The 23,751-nt window shown below is 42.0% G+C and overlaps 1 long non-coding RNA gene across 16 annotated transcripts in view; it reads left to right on the plus strand.

Moving 5' to 3' along the window:
• Nucleotides 1-23,751, plus strand: part of LOC116243587 (uncharacterized) — a 519,295-nt gene that overhangs the window by 231,353 nt on the left and 264,191 nt on the right. Inside the window, exon 5 of one of the 16 annotated variants that reach the window (XR_016470860.1) lies at nt 6,863-6,977. The exons of the other annotated variants lie outside the window; for them this stretch is intronic. This is a non-coding gene — a long non-coding RNA (uncharacterized LOC116243587). Of the gene's footprint in view, nt 1-6,862; nt 6,978-23,751 lie in introns of those variants that run through there. 16 annotated transcript variants of the gene reach the window in all.

The raw sequence follows: 23,751 nt of genomic DNA on the forward strand, positions 1-23,751 counted from the left end.
CTGCAGAGGCGCAGGGAAATTCTTTTGTAACCAGATCATTTATGTGGCATTTTATATGTAGAAGAGATAGCTACACTACAGAATCTTTAATGGAATTATTGGTGGTTTTTTTTTGGTTTTGTTTTGTTTTTTTTTTTTTTTTTTTTTGACTTCTTATTCCTTTTATTAACCTTATTAAGACTTAATGATAATGAAAAATCAAACGTATCCTCTGAAGTTCAATAGCATCAGAATAATCAATACTCCAATAATGCAACAAAACCATTCCAATCAGTGTCCATTAAGAATATGCATGAAGGATATCCAATATTCTGTGAAGTCCAGTAAGCCTTGATGCAAGTTCAAAAAGTGTGGTTTGTAGGTGGGAAGGAAGCTCTGCAGTGCACTTAATAGACACTTCCATTTGTAAAGCCCTGAAGGAGAATTGGCAGCCCTTTGCCACTGCTTTGGTTTTCCTTGTCTGCCATCCATCTGAAAAGGAACAGGAGGGAACGTGAGCAGAAGTTCTGACTCTTCAGACCATTAAAACTGCATGTGTGCTGGTGCTGTTGCAGGATGGCTCTGAACTCAGGCTGCTCCTGCAGTGGGTCGTAAGTAATTCTGCCCTTAACATCTAAGAGACAGGAGAAAAGGGGAAGTAGAGTTAGAGTGAAAGCTGCAAATCGTTGGTACCAAAGTAACGTTTACACACACAACACTGTGGAAAATGGTTTCTGTTAGGTCTGTGGATGCATTTAGGTCCTGAGCTGAGCTCCAGTGATGGGTGATTATAGGAAGAGTTGTAAACGTGTTGCAGAAATTTTTATTGGAGTTTCTGGGCTTTCTAGGAGATAACTGGGGACCCAAAGCACTGCCTGAATCCAGGAAGAGTGCAGGTCTCCTTGGTAGGGATGTGAGCCTGCACCTGGGCGAAGGAAGGTGGGGCAGAGGTTGTGGAGTGCTGAAGAGAGCTGAAAGACCGAGGTCAGAAAGCATCTTGTACCAGGAAAAGTGACTCAAACTGCTCCATCTCTGAGATCTGGCTTGATGCCACTATCTAAGCCTAAATAATTTGTGATGGAAAGACAAAAGCTCCTTTGGCTTTCATGTGACGCTGCACCTTCTGAATTTTTTAAAGATTGAGTCCTAGTTGCTTTACATGTGGATGGTTTTACATTTAATGAGGTGCTGCTAATTTTCAGTTTAGTCTATTTATTCTTTGCTGTGAGGAGCAGAAGCAGCTGCTAATTCCCCTTGAGACCGCTCACGTAGAGTACCTGCACCCACCCATGTATCCTCATAAATTGTTTCCTGAACTAAAATGAGCTCTCAGTATTCATTTACTTGCTTTTGGCAGATTTAAGTGGGAATATAAATCTGCATCTGCTTTTTGATTCACAAATGCATTTTATTCCATAAAGAATTCATGTGGCCACATACGAAAACTGCACCTCTGTTTGTGTTAAGTTATAGTCTTTCCTTTCTGTCAGATTCTCTCTCCCCTGCCCCCATTTGCCTGCTTCCGTGTTGCTAAATAACGATAGTTTTAGTACTGCCAGAACAGAATATTCGCTAGCAATTCTCAATTCTGACATCCTAAAGCCCTAGAGTAATATTTCAGGCCTGGATGGCACTTAAAGGCCCATAATCTTTTGCTGAATGGGTTTTGCAATACGCAAGCTGAGGCAAATTACTCAGTTTAAGGACCTGAGCTGCTCCGGGAATTCGGGGCTGGAATGTGGCGCGCGTCACTGTCTTCAATTATTTATTTATTTAGAAGATGTTTGAGCAGGAAAACCTGCAGGGATGGAGCATTTCACATATCATTAGTTCCTGGCACCGTGGCCTTGGAAGAGCACACACAGCCATAGCACTGTCCGGGGCCTTCACGCAGCGTGGAAACCTCACCTGGCAAAAAGCAGCAGGGAGGGGAGCATCCTCAGACCTTGCTGGGAGCAGTGCTTTGGGCTGCTTCTCACAGAAAACGTTTACAGAGGGAGCTGAATGTTTGTGGTCTGGTGCATCCCTGTTGGTTTTCTTAGGGAAGGCTCTTTGCGGAGTCTCTCATATGACTGAAAAGAAAACATGGCATCAGGGAGAACTTAACCACGCTCTGCCAGCTAAAAAAACTCAGAGCAGAAAGATCAGGCCTTCATTCTTTCTAACAAACCTGCTAGGCTATGACTGGGGTAGATCTGAATAGAGTTAATAATTTCATTCTGTGGCTGATGGAAGATTCCAAATGGTGCTTTGATGAGCACGTTGAAGGATTCCCCTCATGAGCTGAGTCTGCAATACTGTGTGATGCATGAATAGGGATGGTAGCATTGCTGTGTCCTAGATAAAATAAAACACACCAGGTATTTTAAAGGCAGAAGGGTGACAATCTTTTTGGTACGTGTTCTTGCTCAACTTGCATTGAGTTAGAACATGCCTGAACATATTTACAGATTAAATTCTGGCTCTTTGAATTAGATTATCTTGCACTTTAAAATACACTTTGAGGAAAATAGTTATCTCTAACATTAACACACAAACAACAGGAGGTAAGTGATTGTGAAGTGATGATCCAGATTGAAATGTATGAGGCCAAACACTCAGGAAGATTTGCCATTGTGCAATCATGCTGTTTTGCACAAGACCAGAATCTGGTGCACATTTCAAATCCCTTTGGCATTCAAACTTCATAGCTCAGTAATGCTATTCAATCACATTATGTATATCCATTTCATATGCTCAGTGATTTTTTTCTGTCCCAGGAATTATCTGAAATTATAGAAGTCATTCTTTCTAGCCTTTTTACTCTTTGTAGTGTCGTGTCCATTCAGTGGCCTCACCTCTGCTGGTGCTGCTGCTTGCATGTGCTGGATTTCATCAGCCTACTCAGGGACTGACGCCTTGGCACACTCTGCTGCTGCTTTCTGGCAATGCCAATGTAGTTTAACTTCAGCAACCTGAAGGACCAGTTGTGCCAACAGTTTAAAGGCCTAGCTCTTATTGAACATGAAGTATTTAAGCTCGTATGGTTTTCTACCCCCTGGTAAGAAAGCGTTGGCAGCTTTCATCTTGGAGCTCAGATCATCTACTCTTTTTTCCCCAAAGTTTGCAGAGGCGAGGCTAGCAATGCCTGAGGTACCTTCGCTGTAGAGCTGATCAGAGTCACTCCTTGCTGGATGATAGAGCTTCTGGAAAAAGGAACTTCATCACATCTCTTTTTCGTTCTGTGTATAATCTGTCTCTGCAAATGTCTTTTGGCAGTCTTAAGCAGTTTAGATGGGATAACCACAATTAAGATGTTGCCATCAGATAACTGCTTCAGCTTGACTTTGGTTATTTGCTTTAAAAGCACATGTCTTTTGCTGTTTTTATCAGTGTGCGGCAAAGAAACTAAACTAACAGTACCAATCAGAGCCAACCAAGCTCAGGCTCCACACACAACTCTACAGATTCTGCTACCAAGGCTTGCAGCTCTCCAGACTGGTGGGCTCGTAAGATTACATTTTCTTGCACTGTTAGGTCTGGTTAACCTTTCTCAGTAAAGTATTGGTTGAAAGAACGTAACCCTGATCATAGATATAGGAATCATGATTATAGCCAGCATGTTGCAGGCGAGCACTATGGATACCCTTCTCATGCTGTACAGGGACAAGAGGCTGTAGGCCCCTACTCAGTGCCTATCACATGTAGGCTTGTGGTACGAGCTAATGGGCAAGTGAGAGACAAGGTAGGCATGAGCCAAAACATTAAATAATTTGACTGTTTATCTGCTCAGCCTGCCAGGTTGTTGGGTGCTTGGAAAAGCACTTGAGGTCTTGGCCTTCCTTTTAATGGGTCATCTAATGAAGGCAGCAGTCTGATTACAACTGGTATACTCATCAAGTTGTAAGACTGAAGAAATCATTCATGACCTTGACTATCTGGGCCCGTGATTTTTATCGAGTTGGCTGTCTTCAGGCATATCTTATTGCCAAGCACTTCCCTCTACTCAGATGTAATTCACTGTTGATGTATACGTATGTCATAGCTTCTAACTAATCTCCTTTGTGCTCTGGAATAGACAGTACTGGTGATACCAATTTAGATATACAAATGTGACTCTTGTGGATTGTGTTGTCTACATTAAAAATTGGTGTGTGTATTACTGGACATATTATTCTTGGCATTTTGGCATGGATCACTGCCTCCAGAAATATTTTGTAGGTTTTATATGCTTTTACACTGCTAAGCTGTATTATATTTCCTGTATTTGCATTGGCCTAAATGGATTGAATTCAGCTAAAACCTTGGATTTTGTTCAGCTTTCTGGTAGAAATTTATTTTTATTGTATAGCCAGATACATACAATGTCTTTAAAAAAAAAAAAAAGAGAGAGAGAGACAGGGTGTGGAGGATTGGTTGCTTGTTTGCTTAAAGTATCCAAAGAAGACCACAGCGTCACAGGGGTTTGCAGTAGTTTGCAGTAGCCCAGGCCCAAAGCCACAAAAGTACTGAAGATGAGAACTGCGAGTGTTGTAAGAAAACCTTCCTATTGAGTTTCTCATAGAAGCATTTTAGAGGCTCTCAGAAGTTGCACCCAAGGTGAACTCGATGGATCGTGGCGTTAGGGGAACACCAGGGTGCTGTGGTGAGACCCTGTCCCAACTAGTTTCAGGGCTGGTGGAGCTGGAGAGAAGTGGGGACCTGCTGGCTGCTGGTGTGCTTCAGAGGTCTGGTGGGTGTTCTTGCCGTGCGCTTCAGATGGATGCTCAAATCTTGATGAAGTTAATTGTGAGACTGTTGGATTTGGCCTGGATCGGAGGTCAGGACCTAAATACTTGAGTCTGGGTCTTCGTCTTCGGGTCTGCCTGGATTAAGTTAAAGCTGTACTTAAAAACAAAACAAACACAACCAAAAAACAGTCCAATCTGCTCCCACTCGCCTCACCTGCTACCCTCAAGATAAGGCATATTAGAGAATTTCTATTTAAAAAAAAACTAGAAGAGAAAATGTAAGGAAGTGATGAAAGATTGAGCTACCCAGAAACAGGTGGTCTTCAGTGGCTTCTAAGCAAAGTCACTGCACTGATTTATCTTTTTTCTTACAGAGGTAAAGTGTCCTCCTTACGGTTTGAGAACCCTTGTCTTCCATGTTAGGACCTATTTGACAAGTGACTTAATTCAATTTTATGGCATTTATTAGCTCCACTAAACACAACTTTGCAAACTGTTTCTCTCCTAAGTGATTATCTGTAGGAGAAACTCTCCTCTGTGCTTCTTGTAGGTCTGTTTTTGCAACAGTGAAGATCTGAAGGAAGGGTCATTTCCTTTGGGTTTGATGCATCCCAGCTGCTTATAGGAACTGTTTCCCAGGGTGCAGGGTAGATTGATTAGACAGAGAAAGATCTGACTGCAGTGCAAAAAGCAATCTTCTTATCTCAAAAGAATGCCATTATTGTTCATTCCTAAAATAAGTCTGCTGTCGTGTCAGCAGTGCCAAGAGTACCTCTAGTGACATTTAGAGATGGTCTTGGCTGTTCTTGGAGGTCCGAAGTGTCCTCGTTGGGACTGGAACTGCAAAGATCTGTGACACAGTAATGCAGTGATGTTGTGGTTATTAATGTGACAGACCTCAGTAAAGCACTGAGCAGCCAGCTTCTAAGGATTTTTCTGGTTCAGATTGAGGCTAACTCTGTGAAAGGCACCTTAATTTCCTCACTTTTAGGAAACGAAAAGTATTATTAATAGTATTAATAAAAGAAATAGTAAAAATAGCTTTAGACCTAACCATGTGGTTGATGCTGTCCTGTTTCTGCTGGAGAAACGCTGAAATCTTACTAACCTGTGGAAATTCATCATCAAGGCCTTTGCATGTTCCTGATTCGGTTTCTGGTGCTCAGATCAGCCACCTACAGTGTGTATTATGTAATTTTGTGTTTAGTAATTAAATGATTAACTAACTCTGTTTTATATTATTTTCATAATCAGTGTAATTCCACATGAGAATTTTGTATCAGAGCTCAAGAGAGTTGGTCCCCATGTTGAACATATGTCTTCTCCATTGTCAGAGGAAGGCAGATCATACCTGGGGGAAAGAGAGGGTCAAAGGAAAATGCAGATTAGCACAGGCATGGGAACCCAGCTCAGGTAGACTGTGATGTGTTTGCAAGCCAGAGAGATGTAAAGAGCTGCTGAATCTGAACGTCTGTCTCTTTGCACAGGAACCTTTTTCCCACTGTGATATGGAGATCATGCACTTTTTGAGTTCAGTATTCTCTTTGGCAGTAGAATAATGAATTATATAAAAGGTAGTTTCCCTTTATTAGGTATAAAAATTGGATCTGGTCTTCCTCCTGCAATGTAGATTTGAGTTGATCTGCTAAGGAAAAATAAGGTGTTTGTGGTTTTTGTTTTCTTTTGGGTTTTTTGTTGCTGTCGTTTCATTTTTCAAATAGGCGTCTCACAGGTTTTCCATTCCAAATGTAAGTTTTATCCCACAGATGCTAAGTCTTAGCAGAGATATACGTTACTGTGGGTGGAAGCGTTATTCATGAAGTCTGCAGATCTGAAAGACTAGGAGATAAGTCATCACCAAAATACACCTGTTTAATATTGGAGTTGCAATTGTCCTGTAACCCACATGCTTCTGAAGGGAAAAAAAATTGTTTTGCTGAAGTGGGTGAGACAACCTGCCACTTATCTAACCCAGGACAAGGGAAAGATGAAAAGTTTCAGTGAGGGGAAGACATTACATGTGTTCCTTGTTCTCGCGTGTTTTCTTGCTCCATTATATTTTTTTTATATTAAGATAGATGTGGAAGATAAAGTTGTATTATTAAAATCATGGCAGTTGGTTGCCCCTCAGCTGGTGATGGATTTATTAACCAGTAGATCTTGTGTGCTTTTAGGTTACCAGGACTGGCAAGAAGAATGACACAGACATTGTTCGCCATCATAGTTTCAAAGGATCCATCAAAATTAACTTCAGATATTTAATGAGAACCACCCTGACATGCATACGTAACCTTTTAGACCCCTTTCCAGCAAGGTATCAGAGTGTGTTCCCAAATATACGGCTTGGAGTTACAAAATGTAACTCCAAGTACAGCAAAGGGTACTGGAAATGGAATGCTAGAAAGCTTTCTGCACACATTTACTACTCCAGCTTCTGTTTTTGGCCTTCTCATTATGAGTCATTATATTAATCAAATCACTGGCAATGTTTTGGCCTCAGTTTTTCTCTTAGTAGCATAAGCAGGATGTTCATAAATTAACAGGGGGTACCTGGAACATGCAGAAATCTTTATTTACAGAAGATGGTAATCTGCAATTACTCAGTGCAGCGTAGAATATTTTTATAGTTGGTCTCATTAAGCTAATGCCACATGTCAGAGTCACAGCATCATCTGGAGCAGTCTGCCTTATTAGTGACACTTTATTAAAGTCTATTATGAAGTTGAAAATGGTGCTTTGAAATACCTTAGTTATAGGAATTGGACTTAAAATACATATCTGTCTGTCTTTGCTTGTGCATGTGTATGAGTGGGAGAGAATGAGCCATCCGCAAAGGAAAGCAAATTGCTTTAGAAGCTACATCTCTTTTCAATGAATAGTAATTTAAAGACAGGACCTCTTTAGGGGCTTTAGAAATGAGGCCCTGAATCTGTTTTGATCTGGATTCTTTACAGCCAACAAAAGGGTTAACTGCCTGGAAGAAGGTAGGCATTGCGGAGCACATTTTGCCTATGAGATAAAGATCATATGAAAATTTACATGTTAATGGAACATTTAAGGGAAAAAATTGCTCTTTGTCAATTGATTGTATAAATATTTTATCTAGTGTAATATTAGAGGAAGGCAAGCGTGAAGGCATTCAGTTTGAATAGTTTTTGAGAAGAAAATTAGGACATTATTGTTGAAGAAATAATATAAAATAGGGAGTTACAAGCACTTGATCTAAACTGTAAAAACCTTTCATGCACTCTGGCAGAAAGAGCAGATTAAATCCATAATGAAATGGGTAACTTTAGGCCTGCATAAATTTCCAGGCAGTCTCAGTTTCCCAGGAATCTCTCTCTGCTAGATTAATGGCTAGCAGCCTGCCACATAATGAAGTAGTTTGCCTTGGCAATGTGCTCATGAATTTATTATGGTGTCCACAAGTGTGCTATATGGCCTAGACATCTTTATAAATCCTGGATTTAGAGCTGCAGCGATGAGCCATTTCGGTCCTAATGGTGAGGTTGATTTATCACTGTGGTCCTTCACTCCACCCTCCCACCCCTCCCTGACAGTTATAAAAGGAAAATACAGGTCATATCATTGATGGAAATGAAATGTGAAGGTAATTAGATAATGCCAAATGGATATGGGAAAAGGTGCACTGCTGAAATTTTAAATATGTTGGTAATTTTTTCCTTGGAGCAATTATATCAGGTTGATTTATTTTTACAGTTTATAATCACTTAACTACCTGTGGCTGATTTTAACCAGAGCTTGTGCCTTTGGAGACAAGAAGTAAAGCTTTTCGGGCCGTGATTGTTTATTGTAAATTCATTTATCTCAAAATACCTAATTTATTATGCAATTTACACAAGTCACAGCTCATTGCTGATGGGGATAATGATTACCCACTTGGTTCCTTGCAAACTCTTCTCCGTGGCTTCATAAAATAATCATCAGTCAAAGCTGCAAGGACTTAAGGAGTTCTCTGTATTGAAATTAAAACCTGCTTTTTTCACTCAAAGACACCAGGAATGGTAGAAAATAAAGCAAATTGTCTAGAGATGTTAAAAATCAGTGGTGCAGACATTAGTGTATCAAGTACTTACGTTTGCGTTGCAGAGGGCTCACGACTTTTCCTGGGAATTTGGGTGTTTCTGAAAGAAATGGTGATGCAAAGTTCTGAGCAAACTGAGTGAGATCGTGGAGCACCAAAACCAAAGGCACTGCTGTGCTGTAAGTGTTACGGGCCAAAACAGAGAGGTTCAGCCTGGGATTTTCAAAGGCATCTGGAGGAGGCAGGACATCCCTGTGATTCCATAGCAGCTCATTTATCTGAAGCATTGCTGCAAAACTTGAGCCTCTGTCTCCATGTTTCTCCTCCAGGTTGTGCAGATGAGGGTTCAGGGGTGTGCATGCACACAGGCACCAGAAGTACTGATGTTCTAGGCTGCCGTTCACCTTCAGTGCTCCATGCCATGGACAAGGTGGCTTGGCAAAGCTTTAATCTGAAAATGCCTGAATAGAAAAGATCTGTCCAGAGGCAGATATGGATCCAAGGTTTTCATGTTAGGTCCACCCTTTATCCTTTTGCAACACAGATGCTTCTACTTGTCTTTTCGTTGCAGAAGGGCTGCTCCATAAGCAATGCTTCCTATGTTATTACATTGGCCCACAACATCAGGGGCAGATGTCAGTGGCATGGAGGCTGAGGTTGAACCTTTGCACCAACGCTGCATTACGTTTTGTTGCTGAGGGGCAGAGGGGAACTGACAGAATGGCATCTGATGTCAAAGTGCACATGAAGCAAAGGTGTGAATTCACTGAATTCTTCCATGTGGAAGAAAAAGGCACTCGCTGACATTCATCAGCACTTGCTGGATGTTTCTGGAGACCAAACAGAGGATGTGAGCACAGTGAGCAGGTGGGTTGTGCATTTCATGAGTGCAGCATGTAGATTCTTGTGATGGTGGTGGCTACATTGAGGAATAGTCTTTTGATGCTGAGAATATGCTCTATCAAATAGTGTTATTGTGCTCTTTGTATCTGTTGTAGTTTCCATGGAAATAAATAGGAGGCATTTGGCTTTAATGAGATGAACAGCTCATATGGCAGACAAGTGCCTCTCACTGCTGGGTCTCATGATGGAAGGAGGGCTGTGAGAGCGATTCATGGGCTGTGACACCCAGTTCCCACTGTGGGAATGGGTTGACTATGCAGCTTGAGAGCAGTTTCTTCTATAAATACTTCTTTCCATTGATGGTGAGTTCTTATGGCAGTATTATATCATGTGCTTGTACTGAATTGTTCTTTCGTCCCTTGAAAATGCAGTTAACGTGAAACTTTTGCAGTTGGGTTGTGGAGTATTTTATGTTGCCTGGTAATTTTTGAGAAAAGAGAATTGTTGAGTGCTTCACAACTGAAGTTATTGTTTGGTTTTTTTTTTTGGTTTTTTTTTTTTTGTTTTGTTTTTACTCTCTGGAGAAGAGTTAAACTTTACTTTAAAACGTGGTTTTAGTAAAGATGTCTTGGTGAAAAAGATGAAAATATGAGGATATAATTGTTGTGGTGGTCTTCTGCAGCATTGGGGATTCGATTTCTAGCTAAGGTATAAAACTCTTGAAGCTTAGAGGGAGTTTAAAATATGAGTTTTCACTGTAAGATGAAAAAATGCGAATATATTGGAACTCTTATCAAAATAGTTTTTTCCCCTTAAAAAAAAAAAGGAAAAGAAGAGTTTTGCATGTTTTGTTGTGTAAATGAGTTCCTCTCAAATTCTCAGCATCAAACATTCAAGACTGGAAGTAAGAATCCTGCACATTCCTGTAGAAAAATTGATAATGCTATTTGATCAGACATTGTGTTTTAAGTTTGCAGACATTGGCACATCCTGTTGAGCACAGCTGGCTGTGCTCCATGCGTGGCACAGGTAAAGCTGCTGCAGTCGTGTGCTTTCTGCCCACAAATAAGTTGTCTTTCCTGGAGCAGCTGGGCCTGGCAAGATTTTGCATAGAACAAGTTGGCTTCTGTTGGGAATTGAGGCAGGTCAGCGTGAGCCATGGCTCCTGGCGCTACGGCCCTCAGTTACATCCCATGGGAAGCCTCTCAGTCAAAAACGTTTGCTTCTTCTGTTGTTGTTCATGGGTCGCCTTCTCCATCCAGGTTGTGGCAGTGCTGTTTACAATCACAGTATCACAGAATCACAGAATTGCCAGGGTTGGAAGGGACCTCAAGGATCATGAATCTCCAACCCCCCTGCCACACGCAGGGCCACCAACCTTCCCACCTAATGCTAGACCAGGCTGCCCAGGGCCCCATCCAAACTGGCCTTGGACACCTCCAGGGACAGGGCATCCACAACCTCTCTGGGCAGCTGTTCCAGCACCTCACCACTCTCTCCGTAAAGAATTTCCCCGTGACGTCCAACCTAAATCTCCCTTCCCTCAGCTTAAAACCATTTCCCCTTGTCCTGCTGTCACTCACCCTTTCAAAGAGTTGATTCCCCTCCTGTTTGTAGGCTCCCTTTAGGTACTGAAAGGCTGCAATGAGGTCACCCCGCAGCCTTCTTTTCTCCAGGCTGAACAAGCCCAGCTCTTTCAGCCTGTCCTTATAGGGGAGGTGCTCCAGTCCCCTGATCATCTTCGTGGCCCTCCTCTGGAGCGTCTCCAACAGCTCCCTGTCTTTCTTGTACTGGGGGCTCCAGACCTGGACGCAGTTCTCCAGATGGGGCCTCACAAGAGCAGAGTAGAGGGGAACAATCACCTCCCTGTCCCTGCTGGCCACCCCTCTTCTGATGGAGCCCAGGATCCCATTTGCCTTCCGAGCCGCAAGGGCACACTGCTGGCTCATGTTAAGTTTTTCATCTATCAAGACCCCCAGGTCCTTCTCCACAGGGCTGCTCTCAAGGACCTCTCCTTCCAGTCTGTAGGGATGCCTGGGATTCCTCCGGCCCAAGTGCAAAACTCTGCACTTTGCCATGTTGAACCTCATCAGGTTCACCCGGGCCCACCTTTCTAACCTCTCGAGGTCCCTCTGAATGGCATCCCTTCCTTCCACTGTGTCAACCACACCACTCAGCTTGGTGTCGTCAGCAAACTTGCTGAGGGTGCACTCGATTCCGTCATCGATGTCATTGATAAAGATGTTAAATGTATGTTCTTTTTAAATGTATGTTCTTTTTAAATGTATGTTCTTTTTAAATGTACAATGTATGTTCTTGTGTTGTCTTGTGCAATTTTTTTTTCTTTGATAAGACTTTCAGGCACAGAATGGTGCAGAGATTCCAGGGGAGAAACAACCAAGGGAACCTGCCCATCTGTGTCCTCAGCAGCAGGTTTCTTTAGAGGATGTCTCCTGTAATTCCAGGTGTTCTGGTGGTACGTGGGCATATGAAGTCCATTTTAGTTGATGCTTCTCAAGTAATGCATTATGTAGTGGTTCTAAGGCAGCTAAATAACTCTTGAAAACATCTGCTGCCCGTATCTTAGCTTCTCAGGGACTGCAGTAATAATGTCTAAAATTTTCATTTAGCTGAAGTTTAAGATTTAAAAGATAAGTACTGTTCAGTTGACTAATCAAATAGTCATAAAAGCTCTTTTCTGAACTATAATTACATTTATTCAGTTCTGGGTTTGATTTATTTTTTATTTTAATTGTCAGCCCTGCTACGCTATCATGCTAATAGAAATGTTATTGCAGCCAATATGGGCTAAAATGATGTCTGATGATTATTAATGAGAGCAATAAGAAGGTATCTTCATATAAAGTCAGCATTAAAGGAGTAATTCATTTTACCTGATATAATTGGATTGTAGCATTTAAATAGCCTGGGACTTCCTCTTAATTGTGATTAGTTGTGGCTTCTTCCTTTTAGTACAGTATTTAACTCTTCCTCCACTGCTACTTCTGTTTCTTTTATGAAGTAATTAAATGTGAATTGCTTGGTGCCTTTTAATAAATATATCCAAGGCTTTAGTAGCTGTTAAATGGCATAGCTAACAGTTGGAAATACTTAGGCACAGTACCTATGGCTGGGGTGTGGAGCTATCACTTCACAATAATGCTTTGTATGGTACATAATTGTACAAACGCAGCAGTGCTTGGGTTGCAAGAATCACAGCAGGTGTCCTTGCTGGGAGTGATTGTGAAGCTGAATTTTAAGAGAATCACACAAAAGGAAGGTAATTATCTTTATCTTATTTAGGGATGGGCAGAATCCACAACGGCTTGTCTGCACCAATGTCCCAGGTGAGCTCTGCTGAGCTGGCGGCCAGGCTGAGCCCCTTCCTACTGGGGATGTCTCCTTTGGGGTGACCACCCCATTTCTTATGGGGGAGCAGTCCTGTTCTCCAATACCACTCTGGTTTTGCTGTCTCAGAAGAACTGCCTGCTCGAAGCTGGCCCAACGTAGTCATGAGCTGCCCGGTTTCTGGCAGATGAATTCATTTTGAGGAGCTGGCCTTTTCCAAAAAAGCAGAATACGTTTTGCCACCACAGCCCCACAGAGTGTGGCAGGAGGGAGGGGAGCATGTTTGTAGTACTTCAGGTCCACAGGTTTTAAGCATTTGAAACAAAACCTTCTTTCACCCTTCTATTAATTTAACTTCGTTTTGAAGAGCTCCAGTGATTCAGGATTTAAAATGATGGCCATCTGGGAGCTGCGATATAAAAGTTACCTGTATTTATGACAGTCTACTGCAAGAAATGAGCATCTATCAGGAGAATAGTAACGCTGATACATAGGAGGGCTCTCCGAGGACAAGTTAGAGCCATTTATCCCTTACTGAGAAATGCACATATTTCTTACTTACGCGTACCGGGGCACCTGCAGAGGCTCTCACAGTATGGCTGCTGCCACTGGCTCCCAGCTAATATACAGTGATTTACTTCTTCTCTGGATTGCATGAGGATAGATCAGAACCTGCTGATCCATCTTTGTGGTCTCTGCATTGTGTGTACGTCACCTACCTGTTAAACTAGCCAGAGGTTGAGACTGTGTGCAACTCCTCCCTCCTCTCTTGCAACACCTATGGTATTTTTCTCTGCTAAAGGGCTGTAATTGGGAAATGCTTGCTTTTGCATGTATTTTCATGAATGTTAGTTTGTGTACCATGCAAAATTGTCATGTTTCAAGGGAAAAATACAGGCTGCTTGGAGGCAGCAGTGGATGGAGGCATTGCACAGCCAGTGTTCTGTTCTGCATGGTCTCTTCCTGAGAAACCTTTCTGGCCCTGTTACTTTGCAGCCATGATGGCTGGTGGCTGCTGGTTTCTTTAACACAAAAAATGCTCGTTCTGTTAGCAGTGAGCCTCTTCCAAACTCCATCCTTGGTGGCTTTGCCACATCTTGGCAACGGACACACCACGTCTCTCCTGTGCTGTGAATGAAGTTTGCTGGTGAGAGTTAGGAGTATGGAGAAAGACCTCTTCAGCTGTGCCTGACTTTGAGTTTTGGTGAAAAATGATTGCTGGACTTCAGAAATGTCCAGGATGAGTAAGAAACTAAATTAGGTTGCCATGAATCTATTCCAAAGGCTGTACCGTGTTGAGAGGAACCTCAGAGTTAAGAAAATTGTATGATTCTATGTATTACTGTTACTGCAAAATTTTGAGGGTATCTTTTGACAAAGATACACAAGAAAACAATGGGTGGCTGTAAAACTTATGTTGAAGGCATCTATCAACAATTTTTCAAAGGTAGAATTGGCAATTTATGAAAATCCATGTTTGTACAGTACATGATGAGTCCATTCACAAATTGGGATCCTTGAAGTCCCCCATGTGATTATGGTGTTTTTAAAATGTGGAGTGAATCTGCCTTCCATGCTTGCACTCCTGTCCTAAAGCAGACAGCAGAGCACATTTAACAACAAAATAAGCAAAAAAGACTAAAAATGGGAGAATGAGTTTCTATGTACTCAGTTGCTACTAGTGTAGCTTCTTGTGAACTGTAGTGAGACTTTCTGTGGAGGGAGACACTGGGGTCCTGTGCAGAGAGCAGCTCTCTGGAAAATAATGCAAAATGTCCCAGAGCAGGGCAGTTTGAGTTTTAGAAAGGAAAGGATGGGAAGCTTAAGTGGAAGCATGAAGAGCAATGAGGATTGGTAAGAACAAACGCCTTGACAGCACAGAGCTGGAAGTCCTTGGGGCAGGGTGTTGGTTTTTTAAGAGTTCATATATGGAGATTGGAATATGGGTTCAGGCAGCTCTGGAAGATTTCTGTCCCTTGGAATCCGTGCAAAGTTTTTTACCATTCATTGAAGGCTGGAGTCCCATGAACAGCTGCAGCTCTGTGCTGAGTTGGCTCAGGCTGTACGCTCTCACAGCCTCTGAAATGGAACCTGCACTGCCTCAGATCAGGCACCTATGAGAAAGAGATCAGCTGAGTGAAATGTAGGTGTGTGTGTGCCCTTGCAGGCAGTGCTGGTGCCAGTTCTGTGGCTGAGGAAAGTAAGCACGAGTTGTTTATCTTAAGTAATCCTGCTCTTTCAAAAGAACCCCACTCATTCTGTTGTCAAATATATACATATATATTTAATTTTGTTTCATTTCTTGAACAGCCTAAATAACAAATAGAGTGTTACTTCTCAAGCTGTTTTGAAAACACATCACAGACTTCTTCCTCTTCTTATGCCTGTATTCAGATTAGAGGGTATCTCCTTCTATTGGGCCCCATTTGCACACCCTGCATAATAAATGCTAACATAGGTAGGGCTTTGCATCATCAAAGAAACATGCTTTATGAAATATCGTGAGTATAAAATATATATCATCTCCTCCAGAATACGACTGCCTGTTTTCTCCCTTCCTGCCCTGTATTTTGTCAAGCATACATTGTATATTAATGTAACGCCTCGAAAATAATAGATTGTTTCTGGTTCACTCGGCTGTGCTGCGTTATCTCGTTTGGAGAAGCATATGCACGCCTTTTAATCTGCCATTAACATTCTGCTCACCCTTGCCCTGCTCCATCCCGGGTGCCCATGCCTGTACCTGCAGGTCGGGGCTCGGGGCCCCCATTACCCTCCTGTTTTCCCCCCTGTGTAAATGGATGCGGGGGGGCTGCCCTCCCCTGCAGGGCTCCTTCTGCAGCAGATGCATTGCCAATCCTCTTATTGTACAGATATTGATCCCACCTCCCCATAATGAACTGTAACAACAACTCTATTATTTGCAGGTACCCGATTGGCTGAGGATAATATGAAATTAGCTGGCGTGCATCGGGCCTGTCAGTATCGATTTCCCTACCCAGATTACTTGTTACAAAAGAATAGAGCTGTCTGCACCGTAATTGAACAAGTTAACTCCTTGTCTCATAAAATGTAAGCCCATATTGATTGCCTACTGCAGTATGCAGAAGGAGGAAAGTTATAATGGTATTTAATCGCCATGGTGCTGAGAGGCCCCTTTTTTTTTTTTTTAATTTTTTTTTTTTTGCAAACCAAGTGACAGCTGCTGAGAAAAGGCTCGAGGCTCCCATGCAAACAGGGAAAGCAGCAGGATTTCTTGGAGTGATACATAATGAGGGGCTGCAGTGAATAAAGGAAGCTGCTTGCTGTGGTCGCCTTGCTGGTAGCACTTCTGCCACTGCTAACTGCAGTAATTCTTATTGTAATTGCTTTGTGAATGAGTGGCAGGGCATTCTTGGGTTTGGGCTGGTTTCCTTTGGAGCTGCTGTGTTTTCAAAACTCAGGTTGTAGGGATTTCCTTCTCTTGCACACCAAGAGATACAGCCCCAAATACAAAGCTATATGTGTTTCTGGAGGGGTCCAGCTGTGAGATCAGCCCAGGGAAGGGGAAGGGAATTGCCCAGCACAGACGTTTTGGGGGCCCACAGGGCACCTTGTGCCCTCCTAGCAAGGCTGGGTTCTGCAGTTTGGGAACAGCTGGCTCTTGTGCTGCCAGATTTTGTTGTGTAATTGTTGGGTTTTGCTCATCTCCAATACTTTGTTTGAAGTTTTGGCTCAAGTCACCTCTGAATGTGTCAATAGCTTTTACTGCTCTGATTCTTATTGTCTGTTGTATTCCTTGAGTTCTGCTTATGTTGTCTTTTCTTCCTGAAATGCAGCAAGAACTAAATGCAATGCCTTCTGCTGCTCATTTTTACAGTATTACTTCTTTCTTCCACCCTGCTTTAACCCAATAAATCTGACAGCTTCTCCCTACTGCTCTTACAAGACAAGCCTTTCCAACCTCCTTGAACTTGGTCTTCTGGACCTCAAAGCACTGCTTGAGTGGTCCTCACTGTTACTTTTCCAAAAAGCCCCAGAGAAGCAGCAGTCTGTCTTCACTTGCCTTCTTTTAACTTTCCTATCAGTTCAACTGGATGGATTTTCTAGAATTGCCACATACATTTCTCTTCTCTCCCTTTCCAACTTCAATTTTTCTTGATGCTGAATTTATTAGGTGGCATCTAATGGGGATACAAATGTAAAGGCACCAGCTCTGCTGGGATTTATTTCACTTCACCTCAGCCAGAGAGGGATTAGCAGGGATAGGGCACCTTGCAAATGGGTCTGTTCTCTGAAAGAACTCTGCAAGCCTGGAGAATGTCCTAAACAGGACAGACCACAACAGAGAGAGAAACCAAAGACCCATCGGTGTAAAACCAAACACAGCTTTGGTGCAGGGCACACTGATGTTGGAGTGCAGAGACTCCCACAGAGCCTTGAGGGGAAGAATCCAGATGAAGAAAGAGCTTAGAAATTCCGTGCCAGCTGCGGAAACAAGGCTCAGTACATGGGCCTTGACATTCCTTCAGAACACAGAGTTGCCAAAATGAAGGAAATGTGCCTATTTTTTCCTGGATTTGATTTCAACAAGACATGAGAAGCCCGCAGTCTTGCCTGCAGGTGCTACTTGTTTCATCCAAAATTTGTTTGCCAAAATATTTTAAGAAAATTTAATGGAGAGATATATTTATGTTCTGAAGTATATAAAAGAAAAAAGTGTGTATACAAGCCCAGAAGGCTTTTCCACACATCTCTGAATGCTGTATTAGTTTTATTGCCTTAATATTAGGTTTTGTGGACTGAATGCACAACTCAACATGAGGCCACGTAGACAGACTGTGTTGGTAGGTTCACACTTGCAACTAGAGCTGGTACCTTGCTCTTCTCCATGGACCTCTGGGAGAAAAACCAGCCAACTCCTTATTTGCTGTGTAGCTGCCCACATGGAAGGGCACTGCCAAATGCCAAGCTCTGCTGTGTATCACAAAAATAGTAGTAAAGAAACTGTGTGAGTATGCAGATGTGATGGTTCTTTTCTGATTATTTGTTGGCACTTGTGATTTTGTAGGTTCATGTCATCACCACTTCATCTCCCTGTTTTCTCCATCACCTGTCCTATAAGAAAAATGTGTCGCAAATGTGCAAGAAGCTGAGAGCTCATGCCTGTAAAGCTTCAGATATTTTTGCTTCATCCTCAGTGTGCATACCTACCTTTCAGTCTGGCTGCTCCATTTCTTAGCAGAATGGGATCCAGCTGATGGCCGGAGCTACTTGGTGCTACTACAGCACAAATAATAAATAACAATAAATGCGGGGGAAAAAATGAGGCTAGGACGTGACCCTAGTGCAACTTAATAAATAATGCATATAATATCTGCCAGTCAAAGAGGAAAAAAAAAATCCAAAACGTAGTGTGCAAGTAATTATTCCATAAGAATACATCCATAAGAACTGGTAGACATAAAGCTTTCTCAGTATGCTCCCTCAACCAGAAGGCTTTGGAAGTCCTCTGGCAGCGTGGTGGGCATACCCTGTGAGCTTCTCTCATAGCACTCAACAGCTATACTGTCCTCCTATTCATACCTAAATATATTTTTTTTCCTTTGGAAAACGTTTCTTTTTCCTTCAGTTTAATTATTATTATTTTGTCATTTGCTATAGAAAAATTGCTTGGGTTCACTCCTGTTTGTGTATGGGTTTGGAGGATGATAGGATAGGGATATAAAATAGGCAAGTACAGTTCAGAAGGCCTTAGAAATATTTAATATATGGGCTGAGTGTAATAACAAAGAAAGGCTCTGTCAGGCAAACAGCTTGTGTTAAGAAGAATTACAGCACTGAGAACCCCTCGGGGTAGTAGGTTGCTCTCATTCTCTTATATATCAGTTCCTTCAGACTGCAAGACCCCTGGCGCAGATATTTTGTTATCTGTATGCGTCGAGTGCCCAGAACTGAGCAATCCAGCTGGAACCTTTGGGTGCTACTACTGGAAATAATAGCAGGGAATCATCCTTCTCTGCAGATAATCCTGATATGCTGCTTACCTTGCACTACTGAAATCAATGAAAGTTTAACAGCTGACGTGAGATAAAAATCCACTGTAATTAGGCTTATGATAAAAATGCTCTTTGAAATCAAAGTTGCTTTCCAAAAGTGAACTGAGTTGGGAAATATTCCATTAACCTTTTAAAAACCCACGTCCTTTTGAATCACTCTACATTTCTGCACTGTAATATATAAATCCCACTGACTATACCAAACCTCACCAGGTAGAAAGTGCCAGGTATCATGCCTAGCACCATCCTCGTACCCAGGACACATCCCTGTCAGATTATTTAAGCGTTTTTTCTTTTATTCTGTGTTCAGATCCTGCTTTGGCTTCTGCACTTGCTTACTACTCAAATAAATAGTTCATAGTTCAGCTAAATGGGAAGGTTTTGCCTTCCTGAAATTTTGCTGGATACAGGAGAGATCCCCAGCATCTGCCACAATGGTTTCTACATAGGATGCCTTGGTTTTGTTCTGCATTAGGTGTGTAAAAGCAGTGACGTTTGGATTTACTATTCCCAATTAGGTAAGCAATAGCAATTGAAAAAATGAGGGAGAAAAAAAATGTAATAAGTTCTGCTATAATCTTAAACACAAACTGCCTTAATCAATGCCTGAAAGGGTCAGGATTCAAGTGGTGATCAAAGTCAGTGATGGAACATCCATTGACATCATGCCATTGGAGCTGGGAAGTGAAGGCAGAGAATACTGTGGGCACAAAACGTGCCTATAGTATAGGCTTCTATTGCAATTATTCTCTGCTCAAAAAGCCTAAAACTTTTATATTAAAAATGTTTGAATGGAAGTAACACATCTGTCCCTCACGCACCACTCCCATTCAGCTGTTTGCATGTATCTGCACCTCTACAGCCCCAGCGCAGCAGTGTGGAATGTTTCAGTATTTTTAATTGCCTTTCAGACATGCCCTGCCCTCGCAGACCCTGACGATCTCAGCTTTTTGGTTGTTTGTGTATGTATGTCTTACTCTTGCCAGCAGGATTCTTATGCTTTTCCAGTTCTGATTTTATGCGAGGGGTTTTCCAGTCTGTGACAGGCAAGCTCCCTGTTTACCTATTGTGAGTGCTCAGATCTATGTGCAATTGTATATCAAATAACCTTGCCCCTAAGCAGATGAGTATTTATTTCAGTCAGTTACCCCTTATAATTACTATATTGAACCTAGTTGTCTATAAAATGGATGGTTTGCTTATGCAGTTTACCAAAATAGTTCATTAGGGGTTAAACAAAATGAAATCCCATTTGCAAAGAGTATAATAAATTGTTTCATCTGTGAGTTTAGCTGTTCTCCCTAATGCAGACATGGATGTTACAGTGGTTCTCCCTTGATAGGGTTATGGGTTAATGAAATGCTTTTTCTGTTGCTTATTTTCCTCTCTTCTGTGCTGAGTGATAAGTAGCTAACCAACGAAGCTTGTAATTACAATCTTACAGAAACCGGGCCGATCTGTATATAAATCTCACCATCCAATTACAAGATGTAATAATTTTGCACTCAAGCTGGTAATGAGGTCTAATACTTGTGCATGTGATAATCCCCTCTGGATGCCGGCTTGATCAGATGTTGGCTTTGTAATTAGACGGGCAGAAAATCATTATTTCATGTTCAGGAAAAAATTAGGTTGGTGGGAAGTTAATTTTCTCTCCACTCTCTGAAGCGTAGACAAGAATTTAATGATTTAATCATGATTGTTAGCTCTTTTGCAATCAATTTGTAATGATTGTGTAGCAACTCTCTTCAAGGGAAACTGCATCAGGGAGGAGTATGCAAACAACTGTCTAGGAGGGCTGATTATAAATAGTATCACATGTCTCCAAAGCCCATTAAAATCTTAATGGTGACGTCGTGATTCTCACGTTGTGTCTGGGCAGTCTCAAGGAAGGAGACCTGGGCTGGGTTGGCTCTGCCTTGCACACAGGATCTTCCAGGTCATTTGGCTGGCCCTGAGTGCTACTGGGAAGCAGGACATGTGGAGTAGTGCTAAAGCTGTGATGGTGATGGGCTGTTAGCTGCTCTTGTGCACCACCTGCACTACACAAGCCTCCCATGTATGTATTCTTCAGGAGTGGAGGACTGGGGGAGTTTAGTAAATGGGAAATATACCAAAAAAATCAAGCAAACTCAATGAAGCAAAACATTTGAATCGTTTCAAAACTATTTATGAATTTGGGTTGAACTCAAGTCAGAAAGTAAGCAGAAAGAGGAGAGAACTGGTCAGGCACTGCACCAAATGCCAAGGGCGTTGCTCAGAGGATAAAGCTTTGCAATGGACCGAGAAGGAAAGCACCTTGGGCTTAGGCTTTTTACACACTACAGTCCAGTCAGATCTGACATCAGCTTTACTGGACATTGCTACCAGGCAGGCTCAGGCTGGTTCACTGTGCTCTCAAGCAGGCTTTGCTCTGCACCTCTACTGCCTTAGAAGAAGGGATGGGGCAGCCCCTTCCCCATCAGCTCTGCGAGTTCGCTTTTCCATTTGATTTTGGTTTCTTTTTGGAGTGTTCAAGCTTTATTTTATCTTCAAGGCACTCTAAAACTTGAATTGTAATTTCTGAGAAGAGAGAGAAAAAATAGGATATTGGCTTCCACTCGAATTGTATTTTTTCCATTGTTGAATTTGTCATGCATTTGAAGCACAGTCTGCCATATCTGGCAAAACTAGTGTGATACAATACAGTGATTAAGAGTACAAACTATATTCAGGGGCAATCCCCCATTCAATCACATGGTGTATCTTTTTTTCTGACCAAATTTTTCTAATCAAATTTTATTTTTATATCTTTTAGTCTTGTCAGGAGAGAACTCAGAATAATGGTCAAATAATGCTTAATTCCCTGATGTGGGTACACGATGATTTGCTTTTTGTCATATTTCTTCTGGGATTGAAGCCTTTTCAGTTCAAATCATTATTATTTTGGATAAAGGTCAATGAGGCTAAATAGCTGTTGGTGATCTAATTACAGGGTTTGCAGAGAACCATTTTAAGTTTGTCTCTCTTCAGATTCATTCTAATTGCTATTGCTTCTCAGCTAAGCCAATATTCATGTAAATGCATACAGGGGTCTGTGGGTGAAATGTCCATGTGTGTGGCTCTTGGCCAGTCTTACTTAGCAAGTCCTATAGGATCTGTGCTATTCTTGGGAGCTTTGTTTTTTGAAAGATGAAGGAAGAGCAGAAATATTGGCCATAGCATATAAATACAAGTGCATGTAGACAATGCCTTGTGTTGCATAAATTACCTATGAAATGGTAGGAAAGAAACCAAAGTGCAGTCTGTATCCTTCACTTACTGTGGTTTGTTGAACCTTCCTTTACATGAGTAGAACAACTGGTGGTGTTTTCAGTGTTTTGAAAATGGGGATTTTCTTTGAAAATAAATAATTGCACAGAGGTTTATATTTATTATAAGATCTGAGTGATGCCACGAAGATAAAGTCCCTCCCTTTCTCTGTACTTGCATTGTTCTCTTTGTGAGCTTGATGCGTGGGGAATGAGGGGGAAGGCAGCAAGTGCACCCCTCATAAAATATACAGCGAGCAGAGTGCACAGAAGAGTCTCTATGAATCTGTTTATGACTCTTTTTTGACTGACTGGCTAAATTACAGTTTCATTGTTCTAAATCCCTGAGGACTTTTCCAGAGATGCTGTAACTAAAGCTGCACATGTTGTGGAGCTCTTCCAACCTGTCCCTAGCAGCGACAGGCACAACTAATTTACCTAGTTTAGTTAGCCTCCCAAGGAGCGATGTAATTACCTTTGGAAAAGCACCATTGTCATTGGGGAAATATGGCATTTTCCATTATTTCTGCTGGGCAAACATATGGCGGCTTAAAGCAGTTGTGGTGCCCAGCGGTGCCCGTGTGGCCTTTGAGCTGCAGTGTCATTGGAAAGCAGATGCCAGGAAAACCAGGAAAGAGGAATTGCAGAATCTTTGTCTATGATGGCTTGTCTGGAGGGGACCTCAAAGGCCATCCAGTTCCAACCCCCTGCCATGGGCAGAGTTGCCCCCCACCAGATCTGCCCAAGGCCCCATCTGGCCTTGCCTTGAACACCTTGAACACCTCCAAGAAGGCTGTTTCCTTCCTGTAAGTGGCTCTGGGAAGTTCATGGCCATAGAGATGCTGCTCTGCTCTAAGTCCTGTCCAGAGAAACCCCTCACAGCACCAGGAGGTGGGGGATCCCCAGCACACAGAGCCTGCTGAGTTAATGGCAAGAGGTCCAGCCACTGCGAGAGGGATTCCTGGTTATTTTGATTCTGTGCTATTAGGGCTACATATGGAAACAACTGCAGTGCATCTTCAGTGCCATTATTATGGCATTAGAGCTGATGCTTCTCTCCTATAGAACTTCCTGGGAATATAAGGGAAATGCTGTGGGCCTTGTACTTCACAATATCAGCATTTGTTTGATGTATTTTTCAGGCATTATTTGGTCTCAGGCACAATGAGGGCTTTTAGTTATTTAAAAGACCTAGAACAGCAACAATTGTATTTAGATAGACAGCAGAACTTCATTAATTCATACTAATGACTTTAAGAGACTTGTTTTATGATAATACTTCACGATGTTCAAGTAAATGACAGTAGTATATTTTGTGAAAATAATGAAGTCTTAGTAACATGAGACTGCTTTACAGCTCGCTGCTATTAAATCTTTGCTGAGAAGTAGGGAGAGATGTCTATTTCTTGCACAAAATCATAAAGTTGGCTGGCGAAATGTAGTTTATTAGGCAGTCTAAAAGGAGAAAGTCTGTGCTCTCCAACCGCTTTACAGCTCTC

The sequence above is a fragment of the Phasianus colchicus genome, chromosome 13, assembly GCF_987193195.1.
Source record: "Phasianus colchicus chromosome 13, bPhaCol1.hap1.1, whole genome shotgun sequence".
NCBI lineage: Eukaryota > Metazoa > Chordata > Aves > Galliformes > Phasianidae > Phasianus > Phasianus colchicus.